The sequence below is a fragment of the Balaenoptera borealis genome, assembly GCF_965194805.1.
Source record: "Balaenoptera borealis genome assembly, chromosome: 4".
Lineage (NCBI taxonomy): Eukaryota > Metazoa > Chordata > Mammalia > Artiodactyla > Balaenopteridae > Balaenoptera > Balaenoptera borealis.
Genome location: NC_138861.1, coordinates 104,459,625 through 104,480,348, shown reverse-complemented (window position 1 = coordinate 104,480,348; position 20,724 = coordinate 104,459,625). Strand labels below are relative to the sequence as shown.

The 20,724-nt window shown below is 36.2% G+C and overlaps 2 long non-coding RNA genes across 3 annotated transcripts in view; one reads left to right on the top strand and one right to left on the bottom strand.

Moving 5' to 3' along the window:
• LOC309628649 overlaps positions 1-15,595 on the bottom strand; it is a 41,579-nt gene extending 25,984 nt beyond the window's left edge. For both annotated transcript variants that reach the window (XR_014244611.1, XR_014244612.1), the window contains exon 1: positions 1-15,595. This exon is cut by the window's left edge. This is a non-coding gene — a long non-coding RNA (uncharacterized lncRNA).
• Positions 1-20,724, top strand: part of LOC309628650 — a 121,471-nt gene extending 100,747 nt beyond the window's left edge. Inside the window, exon 3 of the long non-coding RNA XR_014244613.1 lies at positions 15,589-20,724. This is a non-coding gene — a long non-coding RNA (uncharacterized lncRNA). The remainder of the gene's footprint in view (positions 1-15,588) is intronic.

Sequence of the window (20,724 nt, the reverse complement as noted above, 5' to 3'; positions counted from 1 at the left end):
GTTAATAAGTTACAGTGGTTTTCACCTATGCTTTTCAGCTCCATTAAAAGGTTGATTCTACTGAAATGAACATGCAAATGTTTCTTTATTAAGTGTACTGAATTTGTAATTACAGACCTTAATTAGATTATGGCCACTGTCCTTGAATTTTCTTTACTCCTGTCTTACTAGACACTTTTTTTTCCTCTTCCATGTGAAAGAAGGTCTCTGGCTGTTTCCATTTTTAATTCTGCTTTCCTGAGCTACAAAAGGGCTTTTGTTATGCCCTCGCGGGGATTGTTGATGCCTTGTGAAGCCTAAGGATGGCTTTGTCAGATAGAGTCTTGGCACAGCCTCAGAAAAGCACTCAATCTTCATATGCTGATGCTATGTATAGGCATGTGTGGTACTTTGTAGGCGGTTTGAAGACCATTTCTGTTCTTTTTCAAATAAGGTAGTTTAATCTCAACATCAGAATGAAGTGGTGTAGGATCCCCTTTTCTATGGTTAAAAGTGGATGTTAATCAAAGGGCTCTCATGATCATGAAAGCAGATGTTTCTAGGGGACCTAAACGTTTACAAAGCAGTTTCATATACATGATTCTACAAACTCTTCATATTAAGCATTTGAGAATTTTACAAGATGAATAAAGCTGCATTCATTTTTGCAGATGATGGAATGGATAATGAGAAAGTTTAAATGACTGACTCAGGACAAACCACAATTGAGGACTAAAATCCATAATTTTTTGTCTTCAGTTTTTTCTTTCTTACCCTCTATACTCTTCCTTGCATGTTGCATCTCTATATCATTAGGACATTATTTTATTTACAACATGTTTGATGAGTTTCCTCTAAGCTATGAGGATAGGAGCATACATTTGGATGAAATAAAATTTAGCTATTAGTTCCAGTTACTAATCAGACATTTTTAAGGGCTTGACTCAGTTCCATTTTCAAACTAAAGTTTATATTATTACATATAGATTTAGTTAATCATGATCTTGTCTTATTGAAGCCCAATTCTGACCTACAGCTCTCTACTGGGTAAGAAATATGGCACCTGCAATATATCTGAGTCTCTGTTACTGTTTATGAGAGCACATTTGACAATATTATCCAGTTTAGAAACCTGGAAAGAGACTGATATTGTAGAGGTTAATAACTTTCCAGACCTGGCTTTGGAACTTATCTTTCACAAATTAGGTAAGATACTTAACCTCTGTAAGGCTCATCTTCAATGTTAAAAAATGGAAATAATTATAGTATCTCTATAATGAGTTTGTTAGAAACCTTTAATAAAATTGTACTTGAAAATTGCTTTGCACAATGTGACACCTTGTTCTCAGAGTTTACTTTCTTAACATCAAAACTAACCAAATCAAATTTCAAAGTTTCTTGCCTCCATTATGAAGTTCAAATTTTTTAGCTTACCACTCAAAATCCTTCACGATCTACAGCTCTCTTACCAGTCCAATTTAGTCCCCCTCTATTTCTACCCAATTTTCATTCCAGCTCCACTGAAAGGACCACAATCCTTTGCCACCTACTCTGCCCTATCCTTCCTATTTCACTAAATGTTTGTATTTTTCTTTCTCTTACTGCCATTTATTGGAAAGCCCTCTCCTCCTCCTTTTTCAAGATAAAGCACATCAATTATTTATCATTCTGCCCTCTGTTTCCAGGGTATTTTCCCCCTTGTATCTATAGTAATAGTACTTTCTGTACTTCGTTGTACTTTATTACCTATACCCTTGACTCTTTCCCTAGACTTCAAGGTGGTGGGAAGAAGTATTTGACTCATCTTTGCATTTTTAGTGTCAGGCACAGAGCAGATAGTCAATAACTGTTAGATTGAATTGAATTGATCAATTAATCTATAAATTATTCCAGAATGCTTACTATACAATGTGTCTGGGAGAATGCCTTTGACAACAAAACTTTGTGTAATATTTAAAGTTTATTGAGTAAAAACTTAAGTACTTCTTGTGCTTTGGCTTAATTAAATGAGATGATTACTATGCAGTATCAATACAGTGCCAGATATGTCACAGGTGCTCACAAACTTTAATCCTTCCACCGACAGGAGGAAATGTGTTCAAATTTGAAATGGTCAGAGCAGTGCTTTCTCTCTGTGACAATTTTCGAGAAAGTGTTTGAGGGGATATAGGTATGCATATAGCTGATTCACTTCATTGTACAGCAGAAACTAACACAACATTGTGGAACAATTATACTCCAATTAAAAAAAATTAATATTTAGATAAAAAGCTTGTGTAAGGAATTTTACTCTACTGATTTTAACGTCCCCTTACAATGTTTGAAAACAAATCTTGAGTAGAAAATTTTCAGAGAATCCAGGCAATCCATATCCCACTAGCTTTCAGTTAATGGATAACTAATAGCATCAATTTTTATTTTGTTTTCAACTTGAGCTGTGCCAACAAATTGATAAATACAGTAGAGCAATTATCATAGAATAAACTCAAAACTCTCTATTTGGAGAATACAGTTTGAATCTGACTAAATAAAATATATAAAATTAAATAGTTCTTTTGGAGGCTATTTGTCCATCACTCTTAAATAACTAAAGGTGCAATAAACTGATTATGACTCCTTTGTTGATTTTGACCAGATATTTTAAATTTATCCAAATTGGTTTTATATTTATGTTCTTTGTCCTGGAATTCAGAATAATCCATTCAACTCTCTGCTTTGGTGTTGGTGTGCAGGATGATATCATCTTAGGCAATCTATCACATCCATTAATAAATTGCTCAGGAGATGAGCCATACTTTTTGGATATCAGGTTATAAAGGCCAAAGTTAGGAACAAATACATTTTATCTCAATAACCATAAAACAAAACTGAACCCATGTCCTTTAGAAGAAAGAATACAAATATTTTTCCTATGTTCTTTATATTTATAAAATTAAATGTTATGAGAACAAGAAAGAGATATGTATCTGGCATTAACATTTCTGAATCCACGGACATTGCTCCATTGTGGACATCAGCACCAGACCTACTTGCTGACACACACATCCTCATCTCTGACCGACGTCACTAAAAGAAATAGGATCACAATAGACTAGGCAAAGAAATATTTTCATATTTAACCTCTCCAAGCTTTAGTTTTCATATGTGAAAGGGGGATAGCATTAATCCTTACCTCATAAGTCATTGTGAAAATTAAATTAGATCATTAATGTGACCAAGTACATGCTGGGTAAGGGTTAGCTATTAATATTAAAGCTAGACCTTTAACTGCAAACTTTGAATCAACCTCCTGTTAATATTTAATCTTAATATATGTTAATTCTAATAATAATCATGCATTGTTTTCATAGAATACGTATGAGTTGAATCAGTGATAAGGCATTTACAAAGAAGACTGGCAAAGAAATAGCCTTTGGCAAGAAGGCAGAGACCTATGCATTTATTCATGATCCACCTGTCCGTCCATCAGTCCCCCCCAGATGCCCAACCATTCACTCAATACATACTAGATTTGTAACTCTATCATGCCAAACAAATTATGTTTGCTTTGGAAATGTGTCAACCTGCCTAAACTGAACTTCATTTCCTCGAGTTTCTGTTGCTCTATGCTTCCCATCAGTGTAGGCCACAAGAGAGATTCTTGTGTGAAATGTGAAGGATACAAGTGAAGCAGCAGTCCTTTTGTAGCTCACCCACATTGTCTTACCTGCTGGCTCACCCACTGATATAAGGCAGTGACCAGGTCTGCCACTACTCCCCCTTCCCCTAGATCCATCTTCATCTCCTCTGCCTCCTGGACCAGGTGTATGTGTTTAGCTCTGTGATGAAGGACTCTGGGTTTTGCAAGACACCTATACCATAAAGGGCAGAGTCAGAAAGAACTGATACAGGTTTCAGTCTGTCCTCCTGGGCTCCAGCTGTGGCTTGTGTTTCCAGCTCATTCTTGTTCTCCCCCCACTTTATATTATCTTCCCTTCCCAATTACATGTCCTGCAGACTTCAAGCTTTAGCATCAGACATGAATTCAATATGCTTAACCTGTTCCTACAAATGTATATGGTCAAATTTCTGTAACAAATCTCATGTAAATATATATCTTAGAGGTTCTGCTTCTCTGATTGAACCTGGACTGATACACAAACCTAGTCTTAGATCTGCCATCATTGAATCACATTATTTTATAAGTGGAAAGAACACTAGAATCCAGCCTAGATGAACCTACTTGAACACCCTGTTTTCTTGACCAGAGGGAATGTATTTGTTGCTTGATCCAAAAATAATTTACGTGACCTCAGTATTTTTAAAATGCATTTTTATCCCATGGATGCTGTAAATCTTAAAACTGATGATTCCACTATTGAACTGGCTTTTAAAATGTATATTTCCACATATTTCTTTGCCTTTCTGTGAACCTTGTGACTATTTAGTAGACTGAGGCTTTATTTTGTTTACTCACTCTTAAATTATATCTTCCCTGATTTCCTCATCTGCTTCAAAGTATACTTTATTCTCTTATTCTATTTGCCTCTGTTTGCTACCTTATACTACTTTTTTTGGAGGTTGAGGGGAAGCAGGGTACTAATAATACATAAAAATGAATGTTAAATATTTTCTTCAGTTCACTAGCTTTCATAAGAGAACTTATGTAGTTAAATTTTTAAATTTAACTATTGAAAAGAAGTTACAATTTTTTCAATTTCTCACAAACATGATATAAACTTTTAAGGGAAGAACCCAAACTAATAAAGCAAAACTAATATTATGCTCAAGAATGTATAGATATTTAGCTATTTGTCTCTTTCACTCATCTATTATTTGTTCATTCATTTATTGATTGATTTATTCAAACAACAGCATCAGATATATGATACTAGTGTGGCACAGTGTAAAATGCCGAAAATATAGTTTTCCTGCACATTGACTAAATAGGAAACAGATGAATAATGGAAAAAATATAATAGACAATGTACTAAGCATTATGTTAGACATAAGTACAGAGAATATGACTGAAAATGAGGTATTCTCCACCCAGGATGGCATGAAATCAACTCAGCACAGCATTATCAAGAGAGGTCTGTGAAGGATAAAACCAGAACTAAGTCTGGAAGAAAGAGAGTGAATGGGTAAGAAAGAACAGGAAGATGTTATAGGGAGGCATACGGGGGCATAAAGAGAGTGGCATTTTGAATACTGTAAACAGATATCAATGTGACTGAATCTTAGAATATGTAGATGGATGAAACAGAAGGTTTGGTGAGCACAGAATGTGTCCTACCAAGTTTGGATCTTACCCTGAGGGCAAGTAGAGGCCTAGAAGGATTTTTTAAGCAGGGGAATAATAATGTCACATGTACGTTTGACATTTCCACAGGTATGCTTAATAATCATCTCAAATTTAACATGAGTCAACAGAAAAGCATTATTTCCTCCTGAAATTTACTCTTCCCCCCAAGCTTCCTCATCTTAAAAAATGGCAATGCCATCTGCTGAGTGCTTAATCCAAACATTTAACATCTTACCTACTCTTTTTCTCCTCACTCTTCACATCCAATTCACAGCCTTTCCACTGACTCTCATTCTTTTTTTTTCTTTTTTTGATTTTCTTATTTATTTATTTAGCAATTATACTCCAATAAAGATGTTAAAAAAAAAACACCTAATATTGACTCTCATTCTTTTTTTTTTTAATATATATTTTTAAAATTTTTATTTATTTATTTATTTTTTATTTATGGCTGTGTTGGGTCTTCGTTTATGTGCGAGGGCTTTCTCTAGTTGTTGCAAGCGGGGGCCACTCTTCATCGTGGTGCGCGGGCCTCTCACTATCGCGGCCTCTCTTCTTGAGGAGCACAGGCTCCAGACGCGCAGGCTCAGTAATTGTGGCTCACGGGCCTAGCTGCTCTGCGGCATGTGGGATCTTCCCAGACCAGGGCTCGAACCCGTGTCCCCTGCATTGGCAGGCAGATTCTCAACCACTGCGCCACCAGGGAAGCCCGACTCTCATTCTTAAACATATTGTGAATCCAACCACTCCTCTCCATACCATTCCTAGTGACCTCAACTAAGTCATTTTTTTCTTTTTTCCTCTGAAATAGCCTTCTAAATAATGTAGAGTACCTAAGACATCTTTTTTCATTTATGCATTTTAATTCTCTGCATAAGATATACCATGCTCTGATACTATGTTTTTCCTGCTTCCTTACTTATTTGTACCTGTCTCCTTTCAGAATTAAAAGGACATTAAAAACTGTCCTTGTTCGCCAGATCATAGGAATGTGCCTGGCAAATGGAATGCACTTAAGAAATTTGTGTTTTATTAATGGATGAAAACGTAAGAAAGATTATTCTGTAGACAGTGTAAAGAATGATTTGGGGAGGGCAGGCCTAGAGGGGAGAGTGGTTGAAAGGTCTCCTTTGGCCAATGCATTGGTTTCAGCTGCAGCTCTGTTGGGCAGTTCTGTGCACACTGGCAGTGTGCTAACTCAAGGACCTCGCTTATCTCTGCTTTTCTGTCTCAGGACATATTTGCAGGTTGACCCAGAAGTTCAGGAGAGTTAATGCTCCTGGGGCCACCATTTCAACTGATAGGGGAAGGGAGACAGGGGATACAGACCCACTTCCCATTCTTCAGAGGGAAAACTCTGAGGCATATTCTACATTGTTCTGCAGAGCTGCCCCAGCACCACTGAGCCCCATTACTCATAGTGGGAACCAGCACACTAACACACCTTTGATCACCTTTTCTTCTTTTCCTATCTCACTTTCCCAGCTCTCTTATTCCTGCTCCCTGGGGTCACCTCACCAGTCAACCACAGGCACCCAAGTTCCCTGTATCAGATTTTGCTGTCACAGGAAATGCAAACAAATACAAACTTTTTGTATTAATCTGTGCAAGGACAGATGAAAAATCTTAAGCTCTTTGGGTGAGGCAAGTGACAGGACTTTGAGACTGTGTTAATGGGATAATGGGGAGAAGATATAGGAGGGAAAATTCAAGGATATTCCCAGGTATATATTGGTGTAATCCATGCTGGTGGGAAAGAGGGGGAGGGCAAAAAAATGAATAGTTCAGTTTTCTAGTACAACAGCCAAGGGCAGAAATCCAGAAAATATTTGAATGTGAAAGTATGGAGCTCAGAAAAAATTCTTGAAGGCAACTAATGTTTCCTGGAGTCGGCTTCAGCTTGGTGTGGGAAATAGTTGAAGCAAAAGCAAAGAGAAGATCCCACAGGGGAGATGGGTAGAATGAGAAAACAAGAGAAAAAAAAGAACAGATTCTTGTGCTAATGACCCCTCCAAGTCCTGAAGTATAGAGAACAAATGGCCATACCTGGATGGTTTCAACTATTCAGTGGTACAATAGTTCCACTTGTTTTTAATTGATATTTTACCCATAAAATGGTCTATGGTCAACTATAATTGAACACAGGCTTAGACATACATAAAATAATTTTCATTGCAGAACAATTTTGACAGATGCTAACATGCTTTGAGAAATTTCAAAAAGAGAGATATATGTGGCTTTTCTTAGCATTATTTGTAGTTTTCTTCTTGAAGAACCCAGCAAATATTATTTGGCAAACATTAGCTTAGTTGCACTTGAAGCTTCTTTCTAGTTATAGTATCTGATAATTACATCATCTATAGTTTCAGTGATCTTTTAAGAATAATCTTTTCCTGACCCCCTAAACAGTGAACCTCCAGAATTCAGGGATCCTATAAATTGTAATAAATATAAACAAAGCAGAATTTAATTTTGTCAGAACAAGCCATTGCATTAAAACATTTTTAGCAAAGTGTAAAGCCTATGGGGAACATGAGAAAATATTCAGGAGTTCAAAGATGTGGTAGATAAATTTAATAACACATTGTCACATCCTGGATATCCCTGCAGATTGTGTGGTAAAAAACATGGCAGTGGTCTTATCTGGACTCTTACAAGGCGGTGAATGCCAATCCCTGATTATCCCAGCTCCAGGGAGATTCAGCTCCGGCAGGTGCCCAGGCATGCAGACTTGATCCCATTCAGTGCTAAAACCTAGTGGTCAGATGAAATCTTAGAGCCGTGATCTTAGTCCAGAAGGCAGTGTTCAAACCCCTCATGAGGATATGCTTGACGAGATGTAGCCTGACTCCCTGGTCCTGGCTCTGATTGCTCTCTCTGGCCGGTTGTGCCATTCTCTGATTGACATTTCCATTCTTATCTAGGTGAGGAGCTTTGCCCTGCATTCTATCCTGTTTTCTTGTGGCTCTAACAACCTGAAAAACTCCTGTTAGTCTCTGTCGAGGGTAAGAATAGAGTATGTGAAAGCTGTTCCTATACTTTAGCTTCTGAAGTGGTTAAAGCCAGATGGAGTCTCCTGTACCCAAGACATTCTATTCCATTGAGTGTAACTATACTACTGCTCTGCTCATCAGCTTGAATAGTTACTCCAAAAGAAGTATGAGACCAGACTGATTACCAGTTCTTTCAAGGGCATTGTGATGTGGATGCTATTACATAGGAGGCATAAAAGCTATATAAATATATAAACATATATACTGCTATAGTGTATTCTCGTCATAGCTGAATCTCCTATCCAGATTTTACTAATTGAAATGGAGAGAAAGAGGCAGAGGGAGAGGGGAAAAAACTTGAGAGCATATTGCTCAAAACTTAAGACTGAAACCAAAGACATGTGTTCACTCATTGATTCATTCAACAGATATTCTCTGAGAACAACTATGTGTCAGACACTACTCTATATTATATTTCATAGGAAATATAGTTATAAAAGTAGACATAAAATTATCTCCCTTCATGGATGTTAAGTCAATACATTCACAGCACATCTGCTCTTAAAGTAAATTCAACTTATTTGGAAAGACCCAATTAAGGACAGTCCATTTGTTCAAGTACCAGATTTGAAACTTGTCTTTCTATAGTAGATAAGAAGGATAAATAAGCCAAGGGTAGGTTTTTAGGCATAAGAACTGTGATCACATGATCAGTTTTATTTACCTCTATTCATATTTAATAAACAAAAATTGAATAGAGTTTTTAATGTGGGAATTTTAGAGACAAAGAAAAACAATGAAAAAATTGTAAAGTATTACATTTTCTAAAGAATTAGTTTGTTCACAAGCATGATTAATTATCATATAAATAATCACAAATAGCTTTTATTTAATCACAAATTTCGGTCTACCAGAAATTGAAATAAAGAGAGAATAGTCAACTCAGGTGGGTGCAGGAAATGTTTTAAGCACAAATTTGGGGCTTGTCTATATTTTCTTATTCTTTTCTCTTTTCTTATCTCTTTTCTCTTTTCACTTTTTTCCTTTTCAGATACTCCTCAGTATCTGGAAGGCTTTCTCATTCTATTAAAATTTACTCTCTGAAAAACTCTCAGATTCCTGTGGCACAAACCTCACTCTAACTGCTTAGAGAGAAAATTCACCCATGACCTGATTCTGTTAATGGTCATCTAACTTAATTGATATGTCTCTGGTATTTGATAATGTTTACCACTTTCTCTTTCATAAAATTATTACCTTATTTTGCTTTAACAACACCATTATTTCCTGTTCTCCCTTTACTCATATTTCTTCTCAACTTATTCTTTATTTAACCACATCTTAAGTATTTATATTACCGTGCTCTTTAATTTAGTCCCTTTGTTACTCATCAATGAAACATGATTTCAAGATGCATAGCTGCATAAGGGAATATATAGTCTATAGCTATGGAATCCACTCTGTCATTAATTAATTAATTAATTAATTGACTAAATCTTTAATGAAATTGCCCTTTTCTATACATGATAATTTCTGGTCCAACATGTGACCTCATTATTCTACCATTACATCTGGAAAGATAATTATGATTAAAGCATCTCAGCAGAATTTTAAGCTTAATAAATTTCAATGGGCAACAAATAACAGAAACTACTCTACTTTGCTTAAGAAAAAAAAGAAAAGAAAAAAGGACTAATTGGAGTAATATTGTGGCATCTTAGAGAATTCAACGGTAAGGAGATAGTTGGGCATTGGAAACACACTGGAAGTAGATATTTAAACATTGCTGTTTCTGGCTATTTGTATTAGGGGACTATTGCCATAATAATGCCGAGTAAAAAAAAAACTTTTTCAAGAGGTCATACAACGGCAAGAATTTATTTTTCTTGCTTTAGGTCTATTACATGTTAAGTTGGAAAGCTTGCTTCAGACTAAGGCTCGGCTGGGTTTGGCTAGGATTTTCTCCAGGTTGTGGATTGGGTATAGGTATTTTCCATGAGCTTTGTCATTCTCCTTGGAGCCAAAGCTACCTGGAACATCTACTTCTCCTAGTGCATCCCTGGAAAACACAAGTCTGAGCAGAAATGTTATTCTTATTAAAGCCTCAGCCTGCAAATGGCATACTGACACTTTGATTCAAATTTCGTTGGCCAGAGCAGTTCATTTGGCCAAGCCCAACGTCAATGAGACAAGGAAAAATACTCCGTCTTCAGTTGGAGGTACTACAAAGTCACCTGGCAAAGGTTTTGGATAGATGTAGAATGACGATAAAGAATTAGAGATTAATGATCCAATACACCATGCTCCTTCATTCTGTCTATTCATTGTGAATTATGTATAATGATTAAGGGGATCACAGGTCACTCAGTCTCCCAGGGTAAAAGCCTCAGACATGCCTTTGACATATCCAGATTCATAATTCCCTACATCCAGTCAATCATAAAGTTTCCTCTAATTTTCTCTCTTACTTCTAACCCTTCTTTCATTTTTATTATCACTGCTTGACTTCAGGTTTTATTGCTTTTATATTATTATATAAATATAGGTTTTGTTGTATTTATATTATCACATAAATTTAAATTATCATATGGCCATATAAACATAATTTAAGCATATAGGAATATAATCTAAACATAAATATTATATATAAATAATTGTTATATCCTCTGAACTGGTTTTTCTGTCTCCAGTCTCTCCTTACTGTTATCCACTAGCTACATACCACCTAGAGTTCCACGTTTCACTTTTTAAAGTACAATTCTGAGATTTTATTTCTCTTCTGATAAATTTGTAATTATTTCTTATTTTCAGAGACTAAAATTCCTTAGCGTGGAATAGAAGTCCATTCACAGTCTTCTCCTAACTCATTTTTTCACGTCTCATTTTCTTCTTTCACTCAGCATGAACCCACACTCCAATCACAAATAATTACTTGTCATTCTTGTATAGTTCTGTGTACTTAATGGATTTCACTTTAGGACTTCCTGTTACCTACCCCTTAAACCTCTGTCTGTGATTATCTTTTTAGACCTTACCTCAAATTTCACAACTTCTGGGGAGCCTTAGCTGAGTTAGTGCTTCCTTCCTATGTCTCACCACAATACTTCATTTATCTAACATATTTTTTGCACATTACTGGAATGTTTACTATTATGCATTTTATATACCATATTTATTCTCATCACTGCTTTGACTCCTTTGATGTGAGCATTTTCTCCACCTTAGTGATGAAGAAGTAATCGTTCAGAAAACTTAAGTAACTTAACCAAGGGCAGTGTACTCAGGAAGTGAAAAGGATAGTGTCCAAAGCCACGTGCACCTAATCTCATGGATCCTGTATTCTTCTCTCTCATTTCCATTCCTTCTTTCATTATTATTATCAATATTTGACTTTAGATTTTATTGCTTTTATATTTATATAAATATAAGTTTTATTGCTTTTATATTTATAATGTTTCCAAATGCTACATTATAATGCTACACAGTATATAATTACAGATTGTATGTCAAGGGGCCTAGTTGCCTTGTTTTTTGTGTAGCTACCAGCCCCCAGGCTTTGTCCCCAGGTATCTGTTGGACAAATTTATAGCATGAACAAATAAACACCAAAGTGTAGTAAAACAACTGATTGCCCATCAGCCGGTACCTAGGAATGTTGTAGAAAAGCAAGGGAGAAATATACAGAAAAGACCTGGAATTGATTAGAGTTGAGAGAGAACTTGGAGGGGGAACAATTGTAAGCTTTTTACTGTCCAATACCAAAGGAAATTGCCTTATGGATCTGTACATATGCCTTTCAGAATTTCCCACAGGCTAAAGAAGGCAATCTCCATGTATTATAGTGCATGTTTTATTTCATTTTCTTCCTGTTGTAAAAATGAGTCAGTTCTGCTTGGAGAAGGAAAGTGTTTACTTTTGCTTTTTGAATAATTTCCTGGGGAGAACTGTTCTGTTTATGGGGGGAGGGGGATGGGAAACTTCAAAATTGGTTTTATTATGCAGAGCATTTTGAAAGCGCTGTAAAGACATCATAAAATAACTTTCTTTATAGAGGTCTCATTCCTACCCCTCAGACTGTAATTATTAACATAACCCTCTAGGCACTCTTGTCATCTCCACCTGAATGTCCTATCTTGTTTTATCTGTGATCTTTCTCCTGCTTTATTAGTTTAAAGAGCCCTTGGCTACTCTCTAATGAGAAGAAACTGAATTTCTGTAGCCTAGGTCACCCTCTATTGCTTGAAGGGAGAAAGAAGAAAGTTCACTGGAAGGTAAAGAGGGAAAAAAAAAACCTACAGGCAGACCTAATCTCCGTAACATCCTTTTGTAACTACTAAGAACAACCGGGCCTGATAACTGAATTTTTGTTTTTGCTTGACCAAAGTTAAAAAAAAAAGAAAAGAAAAGAAATTACATCACAAGCCTACAATATTTCCCCTTGGGGGAATTAGGCTTATCTTGCTGTTCTCTATCTCTCCTGTGATCTCTAAACGCTGACAAATCTGCTGAACAAAAAACACTGGTGTTTCCTTCTGGACCCCCAAGTCCTCTCTTACAGCAGTTGGCCCTGGGTGAGGTTTTTCAATCAGTGTCAGCTTCAAGCCAGCAGCTTGCATCCTACTGCAAAATTTATGGGGCATGCTGATGGGAACACGTGGCTCCCTGGGAAGATGACTGGGAATTGGCAGAGGAGTTTTTGTAAGTCTGAGCACTGCAGCTGGGCCATCGATTGTTCCTTCATCTGCTTGGACTTCAAAAGGTTACATGCCTTGTTATGTTTTGCACCCCTAACCAGAAGCTACTTTGGGAGCATGAGTTGCTTCTTAGAATGCATTAAAGCACTTTCCACAACCTCATCTCCCATTTAGCTGAGACCACTCATCCAATCTTCAAGTTTCTAGGGTGGTAGGGGAGAGAAAAAGGGAGTGATGTGTTTGGTTAGTCAGTTACCTAATCTATCTCAAACACAAGTGTTCAGGAGGGAAAACAAAACAAAAAAAGAATGGGTTTTATTAAATGGTGGTGAAATCATCTGGCATAGAGCCTGCTATATAGTATGCACCAAGTGGAGAGGAAATCAGGGGTAGACTCTGAAGCCAGACTGCCTGGATTTAAATCCTGGTTCTGTTCCTTATCAGCTACATGAACACAGGAAGTTACTTACCCTTTTAATGCCTCAGTTTTCTCATCTACAGCATGGGGACAATATTAGTGTCTCCTAAGGTTGGTCTAAGGAAAGTGTGGCAAAATACACACATATCCTTGTAAGTATATTTGGCTTATAGCACGTGCTTAATTAATGTTAGTTATTTTTTAAATAAGAGCAATAAATAACAATAAATAGAGAAAATGGATCTCAACCACTTTCAAGGTCTACTGTCTCTCATTCTTCAAATAATATCTGAGCTATGACTGAAAACATCCATACTTTTCCATAGCTATTGCATTTCTGAAAGTGACCTATGGAGGAGAAAGCGCTGTCTGATATAAAATGTATACAGTATACAATATAGTATATGGTGTATATACTATATATTTATGTGTTTATACATAAATTATATATTTATGTGTTTATACATACATCTTTCTATTTTTATGTACAGTACATGCAAATCTGATTTATATATGTATAGGTGTATCACATTATATCATATTATATTATATATAATCTTATTTTTGAGCTCATTTCTGATATTACTGCTAAATTTCAAATCAGTATGTTTGTAAAGAGGAGAATGACTATTTTGAAATCTGAGTGTCTAGATTGTGACTATATTTGTATTTGCTGCCTGAGAACTGATGTGATGATATTATTTGATTTAGAGAGTATTTGTTTTATCAGCTTTTTGGGGTACTATTTCACTTGGGCCAAAATAGTCTCTTTGAGAAGCACATTTTTTTTTTTTTTTTTTTTTTTTGGCCCTGCTGTGTGGCTTGTGGGATCTTAGTTCCTCGACCAGGGATTGAACCTGGGCCCCGGCAGTGAGAGCACAGAGTCCTAACCACTGGACCACCAGGGAATTCCCCAGGAGAAGCACATTTTGACCTGCTAATATAACATGAGGAGGCAAATACCATTGGATTCTAAATGTAAAATAGATGGGATGATGTTGGAGGAGATTTACTTTGTATTTGTCCTGGCTTATACTGTCATTCAGTGTGAGCTTCATTTCATTTTCTGGTTGGTTTTCTTAAATGCAGTTCTTCCCCAAAAGAAGCTGATGAAAAGCCATGAGAACTATTGATCATCCTCAGTAATATATACAAGAAAGCAGACCAAAAGACTCTTAGATATGTCTAGATGCACTCAGTTCCTATTAGGGACAGGCTTTGGCCAAATTATACATCAAAAGAGGCACCCAGGTGTGGTGGAAAGGACATAGGGTGGGGAATCTGATAGAGATGGGTTCGATTCTTAACTCCACCACTTGCTAGCGCATAACTCTGAAGGTTTAGATTTCAGAGTTTCCTCATTTATGCTTAGAGACTTCCATATTATCCCTCTGAACCTCACTTTCTATACAGGGGTAATTATACCTCCTTATTGTTGAGTATTATATGAAGCACTGCTGGAGAATTCAGTCAACCAACTTGGCTGAGATTTTTTATAAAAATTTCATATTTTTGAGTGGTATGGATTCTTTCCCTAATATAGTATCAATTAGAATTGGCAAATCCTAACCCAAGTTTTGATGAAGTCAAAATAGTATATATTTTAGAGATAAGATTAAGTGGACCTGAGTTTTAGACTTTTTTAAAATTTGAGTTTATTATTTTTTAGAGCAATTTTAGGTTCACAACAAAATTGAGGGGAAGGTACAGAGAATTCCCATGTAGCTCCTGCTCCCACGCAGGCAAAGCCTTCTGCATTATTAACAGCTCCTATGGAGTGGTATATTTGTTACAGTTGATGAACCCACATTGACACATCATAATCACCCGAAGTCCATATGTTACATTTCACTCTTGATACTGTACATTCTATGGGTTTGAACAAATGTATAATAACATGCAACCATCATAATGGTATCATACAGAGTATTTTCACTGCCCTAAAAATCCTCTGTGCTCTGCCTATTCATACCCCACCCCTACCAACCTCTGGAAACCACTGATCTTTTTACTGTCTCCATAGTTTCGCCTTTTTAAGAAAGTAATAGTTGGAATCATATAGTATATAGCCTTTTTCAGATTGGCTTCTTTCACCTAGTAATATGCATTTAAGGCTCCTCCATATCTTTTCATGGCTTGACAGATCATTTCTTTTTAGCACTGAATACTATTCCATTATCTGGATATACAACAGCTCACTTATTTATTCACCTACTGCAGGACGTCTTGCTTGCTTCCAAGTTTTGGCAACTATGAACAAAGCAGCTATAAACCCGTGTGTGGACTCTTTGGAGTGGACGTAAGTTTCTAACTCATCTGGATAAATACTAAGGGGTATAAGTGTTGGATTATAAACCTGTGTTTAGTTTAGTATGAAACCACCAAACTGTATTCCAAAGTGATTGTACCATTTTGCATTCCCACGATCAAAGAATGAGAGTTTCAACAGAAACTCTACATGCTCACTGGCATTTGGTGTCATCAATATTCTGTAGGCTTTATTTTCCAGTCTCATAATCCAGAGCAAATTAAGTCATATAATAGCATCTCAGCTTCTTCATTGGTAAAATAGGATGTACTGAACCTGAGGATTTACTAAGTTATCTAGATGATGTTCAATGTACATTAGTTGTTTTCATTTTCTTCTTAAAATATAAATAAATAGAAATTTGCTGGGTTTTTTTCTTGAGGCAAAGGAAATGGGACTCTAAGTCAATGATCTTGTGGTGTCACAGCTTTGTGCTTTTGCATCTTTTTCTTCTGCCCTAGAGTATTCTTATTCCCTTTCTTTTTACCTAGTAAACATTTATTTTTTTTTTAAGGCCTATCAAAAATATCACAGGTCTGGAATATTACCCATATCCTCTAATATTAATATAGTAAAGAACTAACATCTTGGGGAATATGCTCTATCAGATGTCATTTCAGACACATACATGGATTGTTCTTTTTAATTCTCACAACACCCTGTATTTTGATTATCTCCATGAGATTGGAGGAGTAAAGTGATTAATTCAAGATCACATCATTCATAGGTAGAGAAGTGGAGGGTCTGGGATTCTAACTGATTTACTTGTATAACCCTAAACTTCCAAGTAAATTGCTTTTTTTTCTCCTATCTTCCTCTGCTCCCAGAGGACTCTGTACTCATCTTTCTTCTAATTACGCAAATTCAGTAGAATCTTTTTCACATACTCATTTTCCTATTAAGTTATGAATATCTCAAAGTCAAGGGCTTTAGTCTGTTGATCATTGCATCCCAGCTCGCAGCACTGTGTGGCGGATATTAGAAATATAGTCAGTGCTTGGGTTAACATATGTTTGAATATTGACATCCAGTTTCCAGATAATCAATTAGTCTTACAATGGAATTATTAGCAAAATGATGTTTAGAACAATGCAATCCTTCTTATGTCATTCAGAAGATTCTACAGACCAAAGAAAAACGTTAGGAGAAATACATCATTATGAATACCACTATCAACATCCAGTAAGAATAAACAGGTTTGTTTAAGGTAATACCTTTTCTGTAACTATCTGTAAATTTCCAAGTAATCTAGTGTTAGTCACATTTCTTGACAGCTGTCAGTATTTAAAATCTCAGTCTGAACTACGCAGACTTATACACCTTATTCATGAGTCTCCCCAGTGCAGTAGTTGTAGAGAGATCAATGAAAAGATGGTTTGTGGGATTTACATAAATAGATTTTAAAAGATTCTACATGTTTTAGTATCCTATTACTACACAGAAAATTAATTCAATCTAAATTAATAAGGAGCCATACTTTTTCCATTAATGTTAGCAACTTAAAGCTTTCAAAATAACACCTCTTCAACCAAATACAGAAGAAGCAAAAATTACTGATCTTGTTTGATTGGTTATCTATTTTTGTAAGTCTCTGAAGTAGCAAACAATTACTCTTGTCAGTTTTTGTTATAGTCTTGGGAAGATCTAGGGCAACCACCCTTTTTCATTCTTTCTTTCTTCATCATGATTAAATGCAAACAACAAGGACACTTCACAAGCATATGCCAAAGACATCAATAGGTTTTTAATGAGGCCATAACCCTGAGTAGGTCATGGAATATTAAAAATAAATGAACATATTGCTGTCACTGGAGATTGAACTCTGTCGGCTGAAGGGTATCGATGAGGAAGCACAATACCAGGACACAATACATTGCACTGCCTACATTTCAAAAGGCAGTTAATTATAGAAGCTATATGAATGACCCTTGCCCATGTCCTTGGTGCACTCAAGTTATGTGTGTGTCAATGAGAGAACTGTGCACTGCCCTTCTCAATAGAGAGCCAATTGGCTGAGACACATGACCAGGCTTTATCTACACAGTCAATTGTGAGAATTAAAAGGTCATTCAATAGGAAAGATTTCCCTTTTAGTGACCCTGTCTAGCAAGGAGATTATCCTCTTGAATGAGCAAGGAAGAGAAAAATAATTTGTAAAGACCTAGACCCGATCAATGAAAATTCTGAGGGGAAGAGGAGGTGAATGAGAAGATAGGGTGTTGCTATAATGACATTTAGGCTCTTCATCTTCAGTTCTTCATCTATCCCTCTAAACTCATCCTCCACTACTCACTACCACACAATTAGTGCAGAAGCAAAATGGGACTCCCTTCTTGTCCTGTATACATCTGCTCTATCTAACCTACAAACATTGCACATGTTTTCACTTCACCTGGGGCATCCTTTTTGCCTATCCTCCTGGATAATGCCTATTCTAGTCTCAGATCATGTGGCATCACTTCTCCATAGGCCTCTAGACTCTTTTATGATTTTCTGGAAAAAATAGATATTAATACTTATAATACAGTTGTAGAGTAAAGGAGATAAATGACATATATTACTTTGCAGAGAAGGTGTTCATTAAAGAGTATTTTTGAGATTATTATTCATTCATCTTATTTTATGGCATTCCTGTTATTGTGTGGCCAGTTTACTCAGCCGCAAAGCTAGCAAGGTGACAAGACATTTTTCCAATGTCCACTTGTAAAGGAGATGTGCAAACAAACAGTGATTACATCCTATGATAATTAGAGTTTTAAAATGTAAGTTCTACAGTACAGGGTCAACATATTAAACTATTCCTGGATAAGTCATTATTAAGGGAAATCTTGGTAAAATTAATGAATCCCAAATTTCAGTGCAGCTGTTCTATATGGCCCATTGTGGGCACCTGTGGCACAAATGGTTATAACAGTCCACGAAATTTCCCTAACAAGGATCTGTCTCTGAGAAGCACCTTCTCAGGCAGGGGTTTCATTTTCCAGATTCCCTATCAATCATCTAGGTAAAATCCTTTATCTAGCTTTTGCTGTGGTCTATGGACAGAAATGGTATGGATCACTTTCAAGTTAAGATGTTTAAGAAGTGGTTGTGTCCTCTTCTGGCTCTCTTCCCACATCCTGAAGATGAATACAGAGATTTAAAGACCCTAGAGGATGGCTGAGGAAGAAGATGGCTGAATAACACATGGAATAAAACCACTTTCTGCCATATAGAACAGCTGCATTGAAATTTGGAATTCATTAATTTTACCAACTAAGATTTCCCTTAATAATGACTTATCCAGAAAGTTTAATATGTTGACACTGTCCTGTAGAACTTACATTTTAAAACTCTAATTATCATAGGATGTAATCACTGTTTGCACATCTCCTTTACAAGTGGACTTTGGAAAAATGTCTTGTCACCTTGCTAGCTTTGTGGCTGAGTAAACTGGCCACACAATAACAGGAACACCATAAAATAAGATGAATGAATAATAATCTCAAAAGTACTCTTTAATGAGCACCTTCTCTGCAAAGTAATATATGTCATTTATCTCCTTTACTCTACAACTGTATTATAAGTATTAATATCTATTTTTTCCAGAAAATCATAAGCTTTTATTCATTCAATGAGTATATGTTGATTCCTGATTCTGTACCATAAATTTTGCAAGGAACTAGAGACAATACTGCGAAAATAGAGACTTTTTTGTTCTTTAAAGACTATAGCTAGTGTAGTGTATTTATTTCCAAATGTTTTATCTTCAATATCACTGAGGATGCTTTTAAGAAACACAGATCCCTATTGGTCTGAAGGTGTAAAGTCACACTGTTAGACACACAACAGAGTAGAGCTGGATTGTTAACCAGGTTTTTCTACCCCCAAACCAGCACTCTTTCTGAATTAAAAGAATTATCAGATTGGTTTTTGTCCCATCAAGAGTATGGATAGTGAGATCAGTGGACTTGGCTTGCTGGCTGTCATAATTTGGTTAATTGTTAAGAGAAGATAGTATTACCTTTCAGTCCACTGAGATTTGACAAGAAATTGAATCACAATGGTGTTAGCTGTTTGGCTACTTTAGAAGAAGAACCAGGTGCTCTTTACCAATGATCTGGCCCTCTCTCCACAGTCACTGTTGGAGATAATTTACAGTCCTAGATAAAGAGGTTAAACAATTTCTCCAAGTACAGAGCAGGGATTTGAACCCTGCACTCTTCAGTTCTAGTTCACTATACAATAAAATAAACCACATTTACTCCTTTTAAATGAAGGAAAAGCTATCTTTTCCCATTGCTTTGCACTGAGGATTTTTTATTCTTCAGAATATATTAAGCTTTTATGATAAAGAACAGTCTAAAAAACACAATCTCTTTACACTTAATTAAAAAAATCAACTTTCCCAGTTCAATATTAAGAACGCCAAACTGCCAGATGTCTTATGAATAGGGAGAAATTTCTGGCCAATGTGACAGGGTAAGTTAAAGGATAGTTGCTGTATTAGTTTGTTAGGGCTGCCATAACAGAATGCTACAGACTGGATGGCTTAAACAATAACATTTTATTTTCTCACATTTTTGGAAGCTAGCCGTGCATGATCAAAGTGTTGGCAGGTTTAGTTTCTTCTGAGGCCTGAGTTCTTCTTGGTTTGCAGATCACTGACTCTCTTTTCACTATGTCCTCAAATAGTCTTTTTTCTGTATGTGTGCATCTCTGGTGCCTTTTTGTGAGTCCAAATTTCCTCTTTTTATAATGGCACTGGTCATGTTGGGTTAAGACACACCCTAATGTTCTCATTTTAACTTAATCACCCTTTTAAATGTCCTACCTCCAAATACAGTCACATTCTGAGGTACTGGGAGTTAGGGTTCAACATATGAATTTGGGAGAGGATCGCAATCATCGCATAACAGTTTCTAACTGAGTAGTATTGAATAACATCAATAAAGATGTCATAAGAAAGGCCATATGCAACAAACCTACAGCTAACACCATACTCAATGGTGAAAAGCTAAAAGCATTTCCTCTAAGATCAGGAATAAGACAAGGATGTACACTCTCAC